Source organism: Amphiura filiformis, chromosome 3 (genome assembly GCF_039555335.1).
Source record: "Amphiura filiformis chromosome 3, Afil_fr2py, whole genome shotgun sequence".
NCBI lineage: Eukaryota > Metazoa > Echinodermata > Ophiuroidea > Amphilepidida > Amphiuridae > Amphiura > Amphiura filiformis.
In genome coordinates this window covers 82,503,448-82,521,067 of record NC_092630.1, presented here as the reverse complement: position 1 = coordinate 82,521,067, position 17,620 = coordinate 82,503,448, and the positions used below count along the sequence as shown (strand labels likewise).

At 36.0% G+C, this 17,620-nt stretch overlaps 1 protein-coding gene across 2 annotated transcripts in view; it reads left to right on the top strand.

The window, feature by feature from the left end:
• Window positions 1-277: 277 nt before the first annotated feature.
• The window catches only part of LOC140149264 (protein kinase C delta type-like), a 285,297-nt gene continuing 267,954 nt past the window's right edge, over window positions 278-17,620 (top strand). For both annotated transcript variants that reach the window (XM_072171518.1, XM_072171511.1), the window contains exons 1-2: window positions 278-384; window positions 17,035-17,267. The gene's annotated coding sequence lies outside the window, so the exon portion shown is untranslated. The remainder of the gene's footprint in view (window positions 385-17,034; window positions 17,268-17,620) is intronic.

Genomic DNA, 17,620 nt, shown 5'->3' with positions numbered 1-17,620 from the left:
TCGCTTCACCCCCCCTTTGACCTGCCAAAAAATGCTTACCCCCCCTCTTTTGGCCTGCCAAAAAATCTTTGTCCCCCTATAATTTACCAGACCCCCGGGGGTACACATAATTATTGCACCACCCCTAAACGGTCTCGGGTCAGGCCGGGGGGTCGGGTAGAAGACCAAACTTTTTAAGTCTCTCACTGTGGTCTCTCACAGCACAGGTCTCTCATAAAAGTTTCTTAAATAGCGCCATCTATTGCTCATGAGACCCATTAAAACTTGGGCAGTAAACTTGCGGAAGTGATATTACTTCCGCATTGAGTCTCGAGACAGTACAGTAAGAAAAGTACAGTGCTATAGTTTTGTCAGTGTGTGCATTTGTTGCTACATCACAGATTGGTGAGTATATTTAATAGTAGGCATATTGCATCTAAAATGTGTTGTTTTTATGTCCAGCCGATGTCATGAGCTGCAGATGAGGTGGCTATAGAGTTTTCCCCTTACAATCGTACTACTGTACTACTCATCATAATAGAGCTTGCTGCATGTGTTCACTGTGTTGTCTAGACTGCGGAACTCAGTCCTCAATGATAGTCAGTCATTTATCTTTTGGTCGTTATATGACTATCATTTGAGGGACTGAGTTGTTATAATATATCTTCCGAGGTGCAATTTCAGACAATAGCTGGGGATTAGTGGGGCAGAGGTTATCTATTGAATCCTTTCATGACCACTGAAGCATAGTCAAGTATGCCAAGGACACTCGGCACAAATTGAAAGACCATCACAAAAGAATGCATGCATGTCAGGTCATCGACACCAATTTGGTGTTTGTTATGACACAAATTTTGTGTCTGTTATGCACCTCGAAATATGTACCTTAAAGTCTGTATCTATGTGTTGTCATAGTTGTGCAGATTGACTGCAGAATAGCTCAGAATATGGGTATCCAGTGACTGGGGTTTTTGTGGTTGTGCATTATCGCGGCAAGTTTAGTTTAGTTAATTTTTATTTAGCTCTGCAATATAATACAAAAATACAGAATAATGATTAAACAAGTAAAAATTTAGCATCAAAATTTAACAAACAAAAATGTGAACAAACCAGCAAATGCCATCCCAGATAAGGAACGGCATACATGTCACAACGCCAAGTTGCTATATCCCATCGAATGCGAGACGTCTCACCCCAAAACACATTCGCCCCAAAAAGGTTCACCCAATACACAATACATACCACGACCAGTTCGCCCCAATTGACTCACTGTGTAACGTTGCGAAGTGTGCATGCGACCAATGCCAATCAATACGATCAATCATAACCGTTCCGTCACGGAGATCATTGTAGCATGATTGTAAGCTCAAATAGAATACGCAATTTCTCGCAGAAACGCGCTTTTTAGTGCTTTTTCGCTAATTTTCAACCACGGAAATCTACTGCTGTGCCGGAAACAGGCCACTTGAACCTCTCCACTTCCGTTACACGCCAATTCAATTACACTACACTCCCGTGCACTTTCGTCCCCATTTTATACCGCGGGTATTGGGGCTGTTGTTGACTGTTTCCTGGTCGATTGCTTGAAGCCCGGCGTGTATATTATAGTATTTAAAGCAAATGGTATGCTGATTGCTGACGGACTGAAGATTGGTACTCGTAACAAAACCATAATGCACGATGATACGCCCGTGTTGCAAAATAAACTTTTGATGTCACACTATATTAGCTTATATTTTCATTAACAATAATTAATTTAATACATGTGTAGGCCTATGTCTGAAATTTAGGCCTTGATTATGTATTTTTATATAATATTAAATCCTCGTGTACTTTATTTTACATAACAATATTATGCTTTCACAAACAAAGGATTTATCTCATTTTACAAATCATGTTAACTTCATATTTTGTATGATATAATAAGTAGTGTTAAACATGTAAATTACTTATCGCCAGTATGGCTATGTAATAATTTACATAATATGGCAAAACAAAACATTATATAAAAAAAATAAAACAAAAAAAAACTCTTGCGAGTTTTGTGTATTTTTATTTTACCGACTCAAACTCAGTTAAAATAAGTTTGTGATGTTCAAAACTTTCAAAACTTGCAGTCCTATAAACATACTAAATAATGAAACTATTAATACTGAAAATATTTGACAAATTTTTCAAAGACAAATGAGCACAACTAGCAAAACAAATGCCAGCAGCAGCTTTGAGATATTTTGTGGGTTCCGTGCTGTGCACTGATTTTTTGCCCCGCGTGTTAGCGGCGGTTGCTGCCACTTGCACGAAAACGCCGGGTGTGATATGTGTTCAATCAACGGTTCCGTGCACCAAGCATAAAAGTACTAGAACACGGCGTACCTTGCTTGACAAGTCCCGGGCCAGCGTCCGCGTGCTTTACACACTGATGTACGATCGATTGCTTGACAAGTCCCCGGATCAAGTAGTCTGCTCTCAATTTGATTAAGACCCGAGAATTACGGGCCGTGTTTTGTGTTTGCGACGAAGGCGTGGGAGGCAGTGCCGCGAAGAAGAAAAATCCAATTATTTTGTTTGCAAAACTGGTTAATCAAAGATATAAATCTAAATTAATAAAATATATCTTTAATTAAAATACTATTATTTTGATTATATAATTTCGTATTTTATATCAGATTCATTTATAAAGGACATACTTCTCTAATATAAATGTATTTTTACAATTTTGATAATTGTGATTGACAGTTATTATGATTCATTTTGTTTTTCTTAATTTTTGCAACTTGCCTGTCAATAGGCGTGTTTCTATTGGGACCATTTACCAGAAAGAGAAAGGGATTAATTCTTCCTGGGCTATCATGATATATAAATCCTCTTGCTCATAGGGATAGGTGTGATATATGTCCCTGTTTTTTACACATTTAGTTTTCTTGTTTGATCTCATTCTGCATAAGACGAACTCAGTTTCATCCCATTCAAACTTGCTCAAACTGTTAATCAATGTAATTTGTCAGTTGAGTATACCCGTAATAATTGTTCATCGAGTGGTTATACTTATTTTATTGAATTCATACTAAAATATGACGACACAGACAACAAAGGTACCATACTGCGCCAATTCACCAATTCAAAGATCTATTTATTTTTGGTAACAAAGGACCACTTCAGTATAGGCCTAACTTCCAAATCTGGGTGTTTGATATACCTAGATTTGGAAGGCGGGTGTGCACATTACTTATTATTTAAATTTGATTATTTAAATTTGATTTAAGGCCCCCTTCGGTTGTTACTGATAATAGTCATTATCAAATATACATTCTAATGTTAACGTTATTATACATTGATGGAAATGCTAGTATTCAACAAAGAATTTATCGGGGATTTTAAAAGCTCTTTAGACTATGCCATAGTCGAATTTTATTAAAAATATGTTATTATTATTCAAGATGAACCCATTTCGTTGAACTCAAAATTATACTGATGTTTATTAAAATTAAAGTATTCAATAGTAAAATGGTCATAAAGAGTTAAAAATATCAGAAGATTAGTGACAATAAAAGTAATTGAATGCAACGCTATCTTGCATAATTATAATGGCTCACTTTAATACTGAACAATTCTGATTTTGGAATCTACCAGTTTATTGATAGCGAACCCCGAAAATCCGACTATGGACTTTGAATTTTAAGCAAAACTTTACCCCGGGACTTTGCTCTCTAAAAACACACTGTCAAGCATACTTGTTTATTAGAGTCACGCGGTAGCCGTGACCAGCAAGTTTTAAAAAAAAAAGACTGATAAAGAAGACTAATAACAGATTCTCCCGCGAGACTATATTTACAGCTAACATTAAAACACTTGACTTCTATTGTTCGATGTTGATTATAAGTAACGCTAAGCTAATGCAGAACACGCTGAACTTCAAAGCTAGTGCCGGTGACTCGAGGTAGATCTGAGACGAATATACCTAAAGGTATTTTAGGTATATTCGTCTCAGGGTAGATATATAGACTATAGTAGACGGTACGCGTGTGAACAGGAAAAATAATGAGTTATATGAAGTTTAAAATGATATCATGCATAAACACGAACAACCTGTATCTTCCAAATATGGGTGTTTGATATAGAGAAGACCTATACTTGCACGCGTCAACAGGGACAATAACGTTTCAAATTATATCGAATCAAAGCCCCTATCAATAAACACGTTACACAAAATTGTTCCATTAATTGGATTTTTTTACCCATGGTAGGTCCAATATCTTAAAAAATAATGAATTTGGCGAGTTCAATGCAGAGAGTTCAATGTAAGCTTGGACATTTTTAAACATTAAATAGGCTATCGCCACTTTTTTTAACATTTTTTAAGTAAAAACAAAATTGAAGAAGAAAAAGTTTGTTCTCAGAGAATAACTAAATTGAGTATCTCTCATCTCGTGTGAAACATTGTATTAGGCCTATATTAAAGCCACGATTTCTCCGTGTTACGGAAAAACGGAAAAATTAACGGAATTCGGGGTTTGCCCACGGAAATTTGAAAATGCCACAAAATAGTAAAAAACTGAGTAAAATGTCTAACTGTTGTGTTGATTTGCAAAATAAAACAAAGAAAGGTGATTATTTGGCAGTAATCAAAACCATTAAACAATCCATTTTAGCATTAATTCTAGGCCTACTACAGTAAAGGGTAATACAAAATACACTTATAAAACATGTTTGTTTTCACTTTTCAGTGCTTTATATTGGAAAATGGAAAATCACGGAAATTGTCCAATTTGTAACACAGAATTTTGTAACACGGAGAAATCGTGGCTTTAGCCTATATTATGTTGTAAAAGAATTCAATGGGAAATAATTTCCATTTCAATTCTAGCGGAAAGAAAACACAAATTGGATTTATGCATAAAAGTAACATTTTCCAATTCCAGCGCCAATTATTTTATTCTGTTCAATACTGTTCATGAAGGTGTGCGTTATGTAACTTAGGGGTGGAGTCCGAGGGTGGAGGGTGTATATTATAAAAATAGTTGTTTTTAAAAGGTTTAGTATGCCTACAACGTCAGAAATCCCATTCTTGCATGAAAAGTATACATACCGGATACATTACCATGCATGAAGATATAATAATGTCTCATACATGCTGCATGCACTGGAAGACACCATTATCATGAGTAGGCCTAATGTTTGAGTATATGGGTGACCGATCATGACGATGTGTGTTATGTGGGGGTGTGTGTGTGTATGGGGGGGGTATAGGCCTACCGGGTGTGGTTGTATAGAGAACAACTAACCAAGCAAAGAAACCAAATTATTTGGGAAAGATTTTCCATTTCAATTATTGGAGAAAGAAAACTCAAATTCAGATTTATGTGCGCAAAAGTAACATTTTCCATTTCCGCGCTCAATGTTTATACTCTGAACGAAGGTGAACTTTATGTGGGGGTGCGTGTGAGCGGGGCGGGGTGTGGAAGGGTGGTATTGTTAAACGTTTAGTATGGCGTCAAAAATCCCACTCCCTACATTAAAAGTATACAGTACCATGCATGATGATATAATAATGTATGTAGGCCTACGTTCAGACGCATGCTGCATGCACTGCAAGACACCATTAAATCTTTTGGCTGCCTGCAGATCTGAACATAATGGGATTTTTCCCACAAAATGGTCTTGGCCCGGGTCTTGGGAGCAAAAAATTTGCCTTTTGCGTGAAAAAAAGAAGGACATGTGGGTAAAGGAGCGCGTTACTAATAATATTTTGGCAAAGGATAACCAAATTAAAATTTGACCGAAATCTTATTAAGGTTAGCCGAGAGTTTTTCATGCGCTTGATTTCAGAGGGCGTAAGTTCATAACAGAAACAGCCATGCAGAAAATGAACAAGCGTGCGGGACGTGAGGCCTACTTACAATAGAATATCGATCCACGGTCAAGACATGAAAAGGCTATGAAACTTGGCTTAGCTCGTGCCCGGAGCTCGGATGCCGGGGGGAGGGTGGCACAAGCCATTTTCGCAATTTTCACAAGGATTTTATAAATTTTAAATTGATTGGGGGCACTTCGTCAAGCTACGCCCTGGAAAATGTGTTGATTTTGAATTTATAGCCTTGATATCTTTGATGAAATCAATGCTGCTATTCCCCTGATTACAATGTAAGGGTAGGCAACAACAACAATATCAAAAAGCAATTATTTGTAAATCGAATTTGGGATGAAAATCAATAAGACAGACTTAGCAGGCCTACAAAGTGAAAAACAATCAATCACGATTCACTGCACTCAGCGAATCAATCAAATAAAACTAAAAAGAAAGGAGCAAGAAAGAATAAAGAAATAGTGAAAAGAGAAAGAAAGAGAGAGAAAGAAAATGAACGAAAAAGAAAGAAAGAAAGAAATGAAAGAAATGAAAAAAAAAGAAATGATAAAAGAAAGGGAGAAAGAAAAGAGGAAAGAAAGGAAGTAAAAATGAGAAAAGAGAAAAAAGAAAAGAAAATTCAGCCACACGGAGACTCGAACCCACAAAAATAGTTCATATTAGATTCCCAGACCAACGCTCTATCCACTCGGCCACAGATCAACTTACACAAATTGACTGTTCTCAAAGCGGATGATATAACTATAATTGGATGCAATTACATATGATTACAATCGCGTCCGCATTATGGCTCTTAGAATAAACACGCATGTCGGCGCTGAAATTTTGAACGAACTGATGGAGGAAAACCTCGTTTTTTGCAAAACTAGCTTCAATTTGGAGTGAAAATCAAATGGAATAGCAATTGGCAGAATGTTGAGAAATAATGTAGGTATTCAGATGTCTAAATTAACGTCTCGTAATCAAGATATCGATAATTTCACAAACCAGCTTTTCTCAAGCAAATTCTCCAAATTTTTCCCCAAAACGGGCTTTTAAAATTTAATCGGTACTGTATTTGGTTCTTCCCCATGGCAACATTATTTCTTTGATCGATTTGTAATACAATACTGAAAAAGAAGAAAACAATCGCTCGGTGTGGATTTATACGGAGCGCACATTTGAAAAAAAAACCTCATGGAGCGTGTTTTTGATCTTGTGAACATGGTGGGTAAAAATGCTTTAAACGAAGGATTTTAAAATTTATTCTAATAATTTGTATATAACACACACAAAAATGTTAAGCTACATCCAATGCACCAACATTTCACTCGCTGCGATATTTGATTACTGAGAAAACTCTGTTTTAGAGAACAACTTTATACGTCTTTTATACGTTTTTTATACGTCTCTTTGTGTAACCTTAATAGACCTACTGGGCTTTAACCAGTTTTGCAAACAAAATCCCAACTTTTTCTTCTTCGCGTGCCTCCCGATATAGGCCTAAAAAACAATTTCAAAAAACGGCCAATAATTCTCGGGGTAGTAAAAACATACTCGATAAAATAGGTAAGTATAAAAAACCCCATATATATGGATGGAAAAGTACATGATCAAAAATAAAATGTTTTCATAACATAAACATAGTCAGCTCAACTGAATCTCGGGGCTGAATCACATGGGTTTCTAAAAAAATTCATAGCATTACACGTTTATAGCACCAGCCAAATTGTTACAAATACTCAACGTTTATTTAAAAACAGCACTGCACAGCTGACTGCATAATGTCTACTGAAAATACAAATTGTATTAGTTATAAACAATGGATTGTAAAACATGACAAATTCATAAAATACATAAATACATTTTAATGGCACAAAATTCATAGAACACCGTCAAATTTGTTTACAAAGATATAGGCCTATAGTAAATAAACAAATTAAACAACACAATGTAAAGTGATTCAATAATTTTATAATAATTAAGATATGATTAATATTATACTAGTACTATTAATAATAATGATAGTTATTTTTATTGTTATCATAAGAAAATAATAATAATACTATAATTTTTACTATAATATTAATTATTATTATATGAATAGGTCGTATTGATTATTCCATAATACATGAATATAAATGCAAACATTGGAAGTTGTATTGATTGACCATATGACCGCATGCACTGCACTCACAGTTTACACAGTGAGTCAATTGGAAGCTTAACTTGTCGTGGTATGTACGTGTATTGGGGCGAACTGGTCGTGGTATGTACGTGTATTGGGGCGAACTGGTAGTGGTATGTACTGGTGTGGGGCGAAACGTCCTGACACCATCCCATCATGGACGTACTAAATAAGTTTATTTAGTACGTCCATGATCCCATACAGTACTACAAATTTTGAATGTTTCAGGACTAAATGTTCTCAAGTTGTAGGAAGTGTCATAGCCTAGGGTGTAGTGGAAACTGTTTTCATTATATTAGTATACCCCGGTATGTTGCAGAATATTAAATTGGCAATCTGTTTGACCTTTGACCTATCCATATATTCATACCTGTGTTTTCATATCACCTTTTGTGGTGAAAAATCAGGCGCGCAGCAAGGAGACAAAAAGTGGGGCGTCCAAAGTTATGAGTTTATATGCAAAGCTGCAAAAAAGTTCAAAATAGTGCAAAAAAGTGGGGCGTCCATGGGCACCCTGTGAAAATGATTATAAATGTGTAATTTGCAATCATTTGTGGAGCTTCGATTTTTTTCGTTTCGACAGCCATAAAGTATGCATTTGAATGCACACTAAACCGTAGCGACACGTACACAGCACTTCTTGGAACTCCCGGTTGGAGTCGTGAGTTGTAATTATTGGAACTGATAAAAGCCTGGCTACATGTGTGTTATGAATGTGAACACATTTTGTTGCAATCTTTTTCACATTATTATTGGGTACCGGTACACTGGACACCCTGTAGTAGTATCAGCCATGGGTGTCGGGTGTAGTGGGTGAATGCGGTGGGGGGGTACCCCAAAGGGCCCTATGAGATGTTGGAATTGATTCTTTTATTTGAATCTCCAGTGGATATTTGGTGCACAGAAACCCTCTAATATTCATTTTGCTTGTGGTTTGCTTGCACAACGCAGAGGTAGGTTGTATCCAGATCTGGGGGGGGTCACAGCACTGTTATACTGGAGTGACCCACAACCACAAGGAGGTGCACACCTGTTGTATGTTTGAGTTCCCGGTTTTGATAATGTTTGCGGCGTATCTCCCCTCAGAAGATGACAAATTTTGTAAAATGAAACCATTTGTAATTGTAAACTTATAGTATTATTGGTTATTATCAGCAATTAACACATCAGTGGGTGGCTGTGGGACTTACTGCCACATGTCGTATGCTTGGGCGATGTGTCTTCTTGGAAAATTAGCAAAATGAAGTTCTAATCTTATGCACCATTTGTAAATACTTTTCTCACCATCCCCCTTCCCATGAAATGTGGGAGTGGGACACTGATTGTAAGCTGGGATTACATAGGGATTGACCGGGTTGGTGGCCGGGAGTGGTGGGTTCAGTGTTTTATATAAATGTGTAATATTCCCGACTTAATAGATACAATGGGGTCAGGCAATGTAATTACTCTGAAAATGACAAGCCCCATCATATGGATCCCCAAATTCCTTGGGATGGTGTGGGGGGGGGAGTACTCGAATTGCATTATCAGTGACATGGTGGTCGGTGCGTGGTTGTGGGACATGCGACACTTCACACATTTATTTTGGGCAAATTTGAGCCACTTTGCCCCAGATGTTCTACCAATCCCCCGGGTTACAGTTTCGGGCACAACCCTGGCAAGGTTCTGGGATAAAGGGTTTAAGTCCTTGGGAAAACCGGTATATGCTTTCAAGTTTAGGTCCTTGAAAATTTATGATGTGTAGAACTAACATACATACACACCCCAAACACACCCCCCATACTCCTACCCACCACACACACCCCTACACACCATTGAGCATTCAGCTCATACAATTATGTTCAGGTATTGCTCCCAATTTAAAAAGGTTGATGCTCTGCAACTCAATGATGTGTAGAACTACCCCCCCCCCCGATACACCCTAATACCCCTACCTACCACACACACCATTACACATTACACACCATTGAGCATTCAGCTCATACAATCATGTTCAGGTATTGCTCCTAATTTAAAAAGGTTGATGCTCTGCAACTCAATTTGCAATTGTATTCATGTAGAACAGTTCAGATCAATTAATTATTTGTCCCCAAGAAAAAGCAATAACTCTTGCTCAGCAATAATTTGCAAATAATGCTGTAATACTGTCAAATGGATCCTTTGTGTATTGAGCAGTAGCCATATTACAGTGATGCAAATTTGATTATAGTGCATCTTTATTCTTATGCTGTATATCTGTTGCTATGGTAATAGGTTGAGATGTTCTCCCTTGCCTGTTATATTTTATGTTGAATCAGGGTTCTCATGTAAGCACTGGGATTTTGTTTCAGTGGCAACTAGATTGATTGATCTACTCCTGAAGACATGCAGTGTTAGTCAAAGATTGCAGTACTTGTAACCTGGACTTGTAAAACATCATTAATTGTTTAGAAATTCTGAACAAGGAACCATGCTGAATGCCAATAAATACTTAATTTGATACAGTGGTTCCGGAACCGGGGGCAATAATCTAAGGTAAAATTCATAATTTTAGGGAAAAAATTTAGGATAAAATTCATAATTTTAAGGTAATATTCATAATTTTTGGTATAATTCAAAATGTAATGCAGAATTCATGTAAAAATGTATGCATTTCAAAAAGACACCCCCTCCAGCACCCACCCCGTGCAGCGTTTCATGTTCCAGAGCAGGACAAAAATGTGGGGCCCCCAATATTAAAAATCTTCCGGAGCCTCTGTGATATATGTGGTAAAAGTATATGAATCGTGAGTCAAGTACCAAATATGGATATTGAGCTTTCTTATTGAAAAGAATTGACAGAAACATTTATTTATGCATCAAAATTGACTTTGTTGCCATTTTGTTAACTTAAAATTATATAGTATTTAGTGATTCTCCTTATTTTTCTTCAAAACGGGCATCAACTTATTCTTACCAGGTACCAGCAATGACCTGTTAACATTCTCTAGGACCATTCTGTCTGTCTGTGACACAATATCTTTGCCATTTTGTCTTTGATTTTGTCTTAGGTTCCCAGAAACTGAGTACGGTACTATTACAAATTGAAAATCAAGGCAAGTTATGCACATGTATGTATTGTGTATTTGAGGTGACAATAATCAGCAGGTAGTCAACCCCTTATACATTACACTAATTGCACCATTTTGCAACATTTTGTCACGTCTGTCCTCCCGGTGCTCCAAATAAGCCAAAATCTATAAAGTCTAGCAGTAAATAACATGCCCGTAACCAGGATTTTTTTCCGCTCGCTACTCTCGCAAATGGGGACTTTTTGGGGATTGGGGTGGCATCTTCCCCAAGCCCCCCTGGTTACGGGCCTGGTAAATAATAAGAAACCTCACAAAATAGGTCATGGTCAGCAGGTCAGTAGAGTTTAGGGAACAAACCAGAAGTTTGATTACGTCATATAAATGAGTCCTTTCGTTAGGGGAGAGGGGTTCAAAAAGTCTGATAATGTTTGTAAAAAAAGTATTGACAATAAGCAAAAAATTAATCCATTTATCTAAAGTTTGGCTAATTTTTTTTTATGGCAAATCACTAAATTTAAAAAGTAAGTGCACCATGTGCAAATTTAATATGAATCATTATGCAATCCTGCCCATCAACTTCCAAATAGATAAATAAGCTGGCATTAATGATGCTGATTTTATCATTCAAATTAAAATGCATTGAACATACAATCAATTGTGATGTGTACAATTATACCATCCATTTATGGCTCTATATAATGAGTTTTACTGTCAAAAGGAATTAAGCAGATTTGTCATATATTCTTATGTTACTTAATGAAATATTGACCTTGCCTTCTAGTTGGTGTATTTTTGCATCAGGAAATATTAATGTACATTGTTTTACAGATAAGAAATACTGCATGTGTATAACATCGGATGATTTAAAATTCCTAATCCCACGCATTGTTGGTTCACGTCATTTGGACAGGTTTTGTTTTTTATTGATAAATACCAAATGGTCATTGCAATTGTGTGTTCATCCCTGCTAGGATGATTTGTTGAAATTTAAACAAAAATGAAGCAAGGAATTGAATTGATTTATAAAGTCTGCACAAAACGTAACTCAGCTGTTATATATACGCCTATAGATTCAGAACTAATAATTGTTTTCACAATATTTCAACATAAAAAGAAGGATGATTTATTTACACGCATTTTGATACCCCATTTGTCCAATTTTGTTCAATATTGTCAATACAGCAGTGTTTTGAAAGAAAAATACCCCAATTTAAAAGTTGCAGTTATTTGTATTGATTCGAAGTAAGAGCGAAGATAATGGCGGGCTTTACGTGTTTACAGTGCTGGCATTATACCATTGATCGCTGTAAACTGCAACTTTTAAATTCGGGTATTTTTCTGTAAAAGCACTACTGTGTTGTTAATATTGAACGACATTTGACGAATGGGGTATCAAAATGCATGTAAGTAAATCAACCTTCTCTCTATGTTAAAATATTGTGAAAACAATTATTTCTGAATCTATAGGCGTATTTATAACAGCTGAGTTACTTTTTGTGCAGACTTTAGATGATTTTACCCTAGATGCAGCAAAAGTATGTCACTGGCAATACTCAATGGGCTTTCTTGAACAGGTACAGTTTGGGGTTTTTCCCTTAATAGGTAAATAACAAATTTACAATGTTGATTCAGATTCTCAATCGTATACGGTATTCAATAAAATATATATTGATTTTTATGGCAGTATTGTTAAGTTTCTGGTTATTTTCTTGCAATTCTGTTGAAATTTGACAGGTGGAAAAAATCTTTTCATTATACATTAGAAAATGTTGAATTCTAAATAATTAATTGGCAATCAATTATTTGCTTCTTTATTAATTGTTTTGTTTTTCATGTTGTCTCAGTTGGGGACTTTGATTGTCTAAATGTTCACTGTAATGAAACATGATTTGATGTAGCAAAATGAGGACTAAATGAAAAGTCAATATTTATCATGATAAAGAACTTTAATAAATATTTGATGTACATGAAAGATTTAAAAATGTGACATATATATATTTTAGCAAAATTCTAGCTGAAAACAGAATTTTTTATGTCATCCAAAATTTAGTACTTAGTCTGTCTTGTTACTCTGGTGGCAGATTGCGATATAAATGCTATAAAATCCACAGATCCTGGGAGAATTCCAGGATCTGGGCGCTACCAAAATTTTATTGACAACTTCCATTGGCTACCGCAAACAATAGATCCTATCCTCATTGGCCCTAGGCTGTAACTAAGCACAGTTAGCCTCACCAGTATTGGACTTAACTATTCCATTTATCGTATAGATTCAATAAACTATTCAAGAAGAAATATATTTGAATGGTAAATCAGCTTGTAACTAAATAATAATTCCATCTTGGGAAATATTATCCTCATTTTACTCATTTTCTTTGTGTTGAGTATCAGAATAACTTGTGATGAAGCTGCATGATAATAAACAATTACATGCTAATTATATACCAAAATATCCCAGTAGGTAACAGATTATCAATTTTGATTATCAATTTTGTAGATGTGATTAGCACTTGTTCAGTGCCTGTATGGGACCATGACAACCCCTCTCTGACATTACAAAAGCGCAAGCGCCTCGTTGGCCGCTTCGTGGCCATGCGCGCTTTGCGCGCACCCCCTCGAGGAACTAGAACTAGTTCTAGATGTGATAAGTTGATTCTACAAAATGGTTCACTTTTTGTGACTGTTTACACAGGTTGCACAGGTTACATCATACCATTAAGTCTGCTTTACCATATAGAACAGGCTTTCTCAACTGGCGGCGCGCGCGCCACTTTTGGCGCTTGGAGTCAGTCGAAGTGGCGCACAGTAATTTTAATAATTTTTTCACATAAATCTTAAACAAAAACACATTGAAAATACCCAATCTGGGCCTTAAAAAACCCTTAAAATCCAGGAGCTCCCGGAACCCCCGATAAAGCACCACTGCACCTTACCCGCTATGCATACGTGCTACCTCGCAAAGTCCTCCCTAATGACATGTTGGCACTTCAAGCTTACTAAAATTTTCCAATTGGCACTTCGAATAAACTAGTTGAGAAGGCCTGATATAGAATGTAAGTACGAAAAGTAAGGTTTGTGTTAGCAAACTCAAATATAGCGCAAATAGCGTGAGCTAACTCAAAAATGGCGCAAATAGTGTGAGCATACACAAAAGAACTACAGCTGTACTTGCATATTTTTAGCTAAAAGTTGTAAAATCTAACAAACAAGCATTTATGCTACTACATGTGTAAATGATAGCAAAAGTAGAGACTTGTACCTTTAATATACACATTGATTAATGTGGAGTAATGAAGCAAAATGAATTGATCTGTGCTAAAATTGATTCTGAGATGCAACCAAAGAAGTAACATTATATTTTGCAATGTATAACATTGCAGGACCCGTAAGCCCAATTTCTAGTTTCTAATGACCAATTTTGTTTGATGAGAACGTAAATCTTTGTTAGATGAATCTGGTAAATCCCTCCTTTTCTTTTCAGGAATGAACACTATTCAACAAACAACCAAACAAATTTGTAAAGCTTAAGGGTGTACTACACCCCTGGCCAATTTTGTGCCTATTTTTGTATTTTTCTCAAAAATTATAGCGCATTGGTAACAACTAAGATATGTATATTATAGTGGCAAAGACTACAACTACTGCACTGAAAATTCAGCAACTCAAGGCAAGTAGTTATTGATTTATTGATCAAATACTGGTTTTCCTCATTTTTGACTGTAACTCCACAACTGTTGTCTGTGCTGAAATAAAATTTCCAGTGCAGTGGTTGTAGTCCTTGCCCCTATATTATGCATATCGTACTTGTCACTAATGCGCTATGATTTTTGAGAAAAATGCAAAAATAGGCACAAAATTGGACAGGGGTGTAGTACCCCCTTAACAACAGCTATATATATATAGATGACTATTTATCCAACAAGTTCTGTGTTCTGTCAACAGCTCAATCCAATTCAATTCATCTTTACTTCACAATATAAAAATACAGTAAGATGAATAAGAAAACCTGAATATATCAAACTACTTTTTGATAAGGTTCTATGGTAGGGTGCATCTCTTGCCCCTCATGTTACACAAATTTCTTGTCCCTAGTCTCAAAATGTTCCATTGGTCAAAATATTACCCCATACCAAATTTAAAATTATTCCGAAGTCGTTTAGGGGGGCCTCCGTGACGTTGAAATTGTTGGTCAATTGCCATACCATATGCATAAGGCAGCTATTTTGTTTTGCATGATTAACATTAGAAATTACTGCTGCCTTATGTATTTTGCCCATGTAGTTAGGACTATTATGATTCAAGATGTTAAAAAAGCTCATGTCCCAAAATTTAACAAAAGGGAGCTATCTACAAGGACCAAGTTTATGTAAACATAAATGGCTGCCCTTTGCTGTCTTTACTGTGTAATTGTGAAATTACTTAAATATTCATAACTTTCCTGTTTCCATGCCAACTTTGAACCGTTATGCTGATAGTTACTACTACAGACTATAGTGATCACACACTTGCATCTAGACCTTGCTGAATTTGATGAGACAACACACACAGGACTGAGGTTCTTCAAATCTTGATTTGGGTATCTCCGACTGGTACTGGCATGATCATTTACCTTATTCAGCTTTATACATTGTCTTTGTTGTTGCCGTTTAAGCTAGTGCTTCTCCTGTGTTGGTACTTAGTCAAATGTCACTGGAGAATGCAACTGCAAAGTGTACCATTTTGTTTGGTTTTACATTGCAACTTTCTTTTATGTAATATGATTTAAGTGGCACTTTTTGAAATTATATGATTCACATACTAACCTTTGTATAGGCCTATGAATATTTCCATGAGGTACATGTAGTTCTTGGATTGGAACCTCAATTCAAGTTCAAGCAGATTTTGGGAACAAAAGTTTTGCCATTCATCTGGCCTAGCATCTACAATGCTCTGGAATCTTAAACTTAACTTCTGAGTTTGCTCACTAATGCAATTCACAACTTCAAGAAAATCATCTCTGCTGAGAGCTGCGGTCTGAAGATTTGAAGGACCTTAGCCTTCCATTCTTTTTTTAAACATATTTAACATGATGCTGTACTGTCTCATCAAATTGAGCAAGGTCTAGAAATTGTACAACTTGCAAGTGTGCGATCACTCTTCTGTAGTAGTATCAGCCTAATAGGTCAAAGTTGGCACGAAAACAGTAAAGATATGTATATCGAAGCAAATTCACAATTACACAGTAAATACAGCAAAGGGCAGCCATTTATGTTTACATAAACTTGACCTCTGTAGATAGCTCCCTTATGTTTTATTTTTTTGAGTTGGACTATTTTAACATCTTGATTCATTAATAGTCCTGACTACATGAACAAAATACATAAGGCAGCAGTAATTTCTAATGTTAACCATGCAAAACAAAATAGCTGCTTTATGCATATGGTATGGCCATTGACCAACAATTTCAACGCCACGGAGGCCCCCTAAACGACTTCGAATAATTTTAAATTTGGTATGGGGTAATATTTTGACCAATGGAACATTTTGAGACTAGGGACAAGAAATTTGGGTAACATGAGGGGCAAGAGATGCACCCTATTCTATGGTCTGTCACCTATTCAATCCAATTTGTTTCAACTTAAACTTCACAATGTAAAGACAGTAAGGCAAGAAAAAAAATTCATCAAAACTACCTTTTGAAAAGCTTCTGTGATGTGTCAACTGTTTCAATTCAATTTATCTATACTTCATAATGTAATTAAGAAAATAGGAGAAGGCAAAAAGAATGAATGCATCTGACTACATTTCCAAGATCTGTCAAATAGTCAATTCAATTTACTTATGTATATTGATATCAAGGCAATATGGTAAGTATTACTGGAAAAAATGAGCACTTAACAGTAACTTTTTTCACTCAAGCTCACTTTATGTTTAAACCACCATCGTCATCATACTAACTCTTTGCATTCTACTTTATTACCCATCACATATTACAGGTAATTCTAGGCTGCAATAACCATCTTGACTGAGGTGCTGTCAATATTATCACCCACCAGTCACAGAGCAGTCTTATCGTGACACGGAGGAGTGGATGTTGTTATCTCTTTGTGGAGTATTGACACAGAGGCACAGTTGAAGTGTGAATAGAGATAGACAGAATACTATATAAGGGAGCAGAGTTGCAGTAGACTTTAAGGGATACTCATATCAAGGAAAAGTTGCATTCCAGGTATGTGCCAACCTGTGTAATATTATCACTTTAACCATGTTAACAGCAATTGTGCATTTTCAGTAGCAGTAATAGTTTACATTTTTAAAATCATGATTTTACAAAAAGGAATTTTTTTCTAAATGTTTGCCCCGTGTAGAGACACACTTAGGTTCTGATGGGACCAGGCTCAAGCAAAATGCTCAAGCCAGGCTAAAAAAATCCTGTATACATAAGCATGCTTATATGAACTTATATTTCAGTTACCTGTTCATACATGCAGGGCTGTATCTTAAGGTGGTACTACACCCTGATAAATTTTGTGAATAATTTTTCATTTTTCTCAAAAAATAACTACACATTGGTAACAAAAA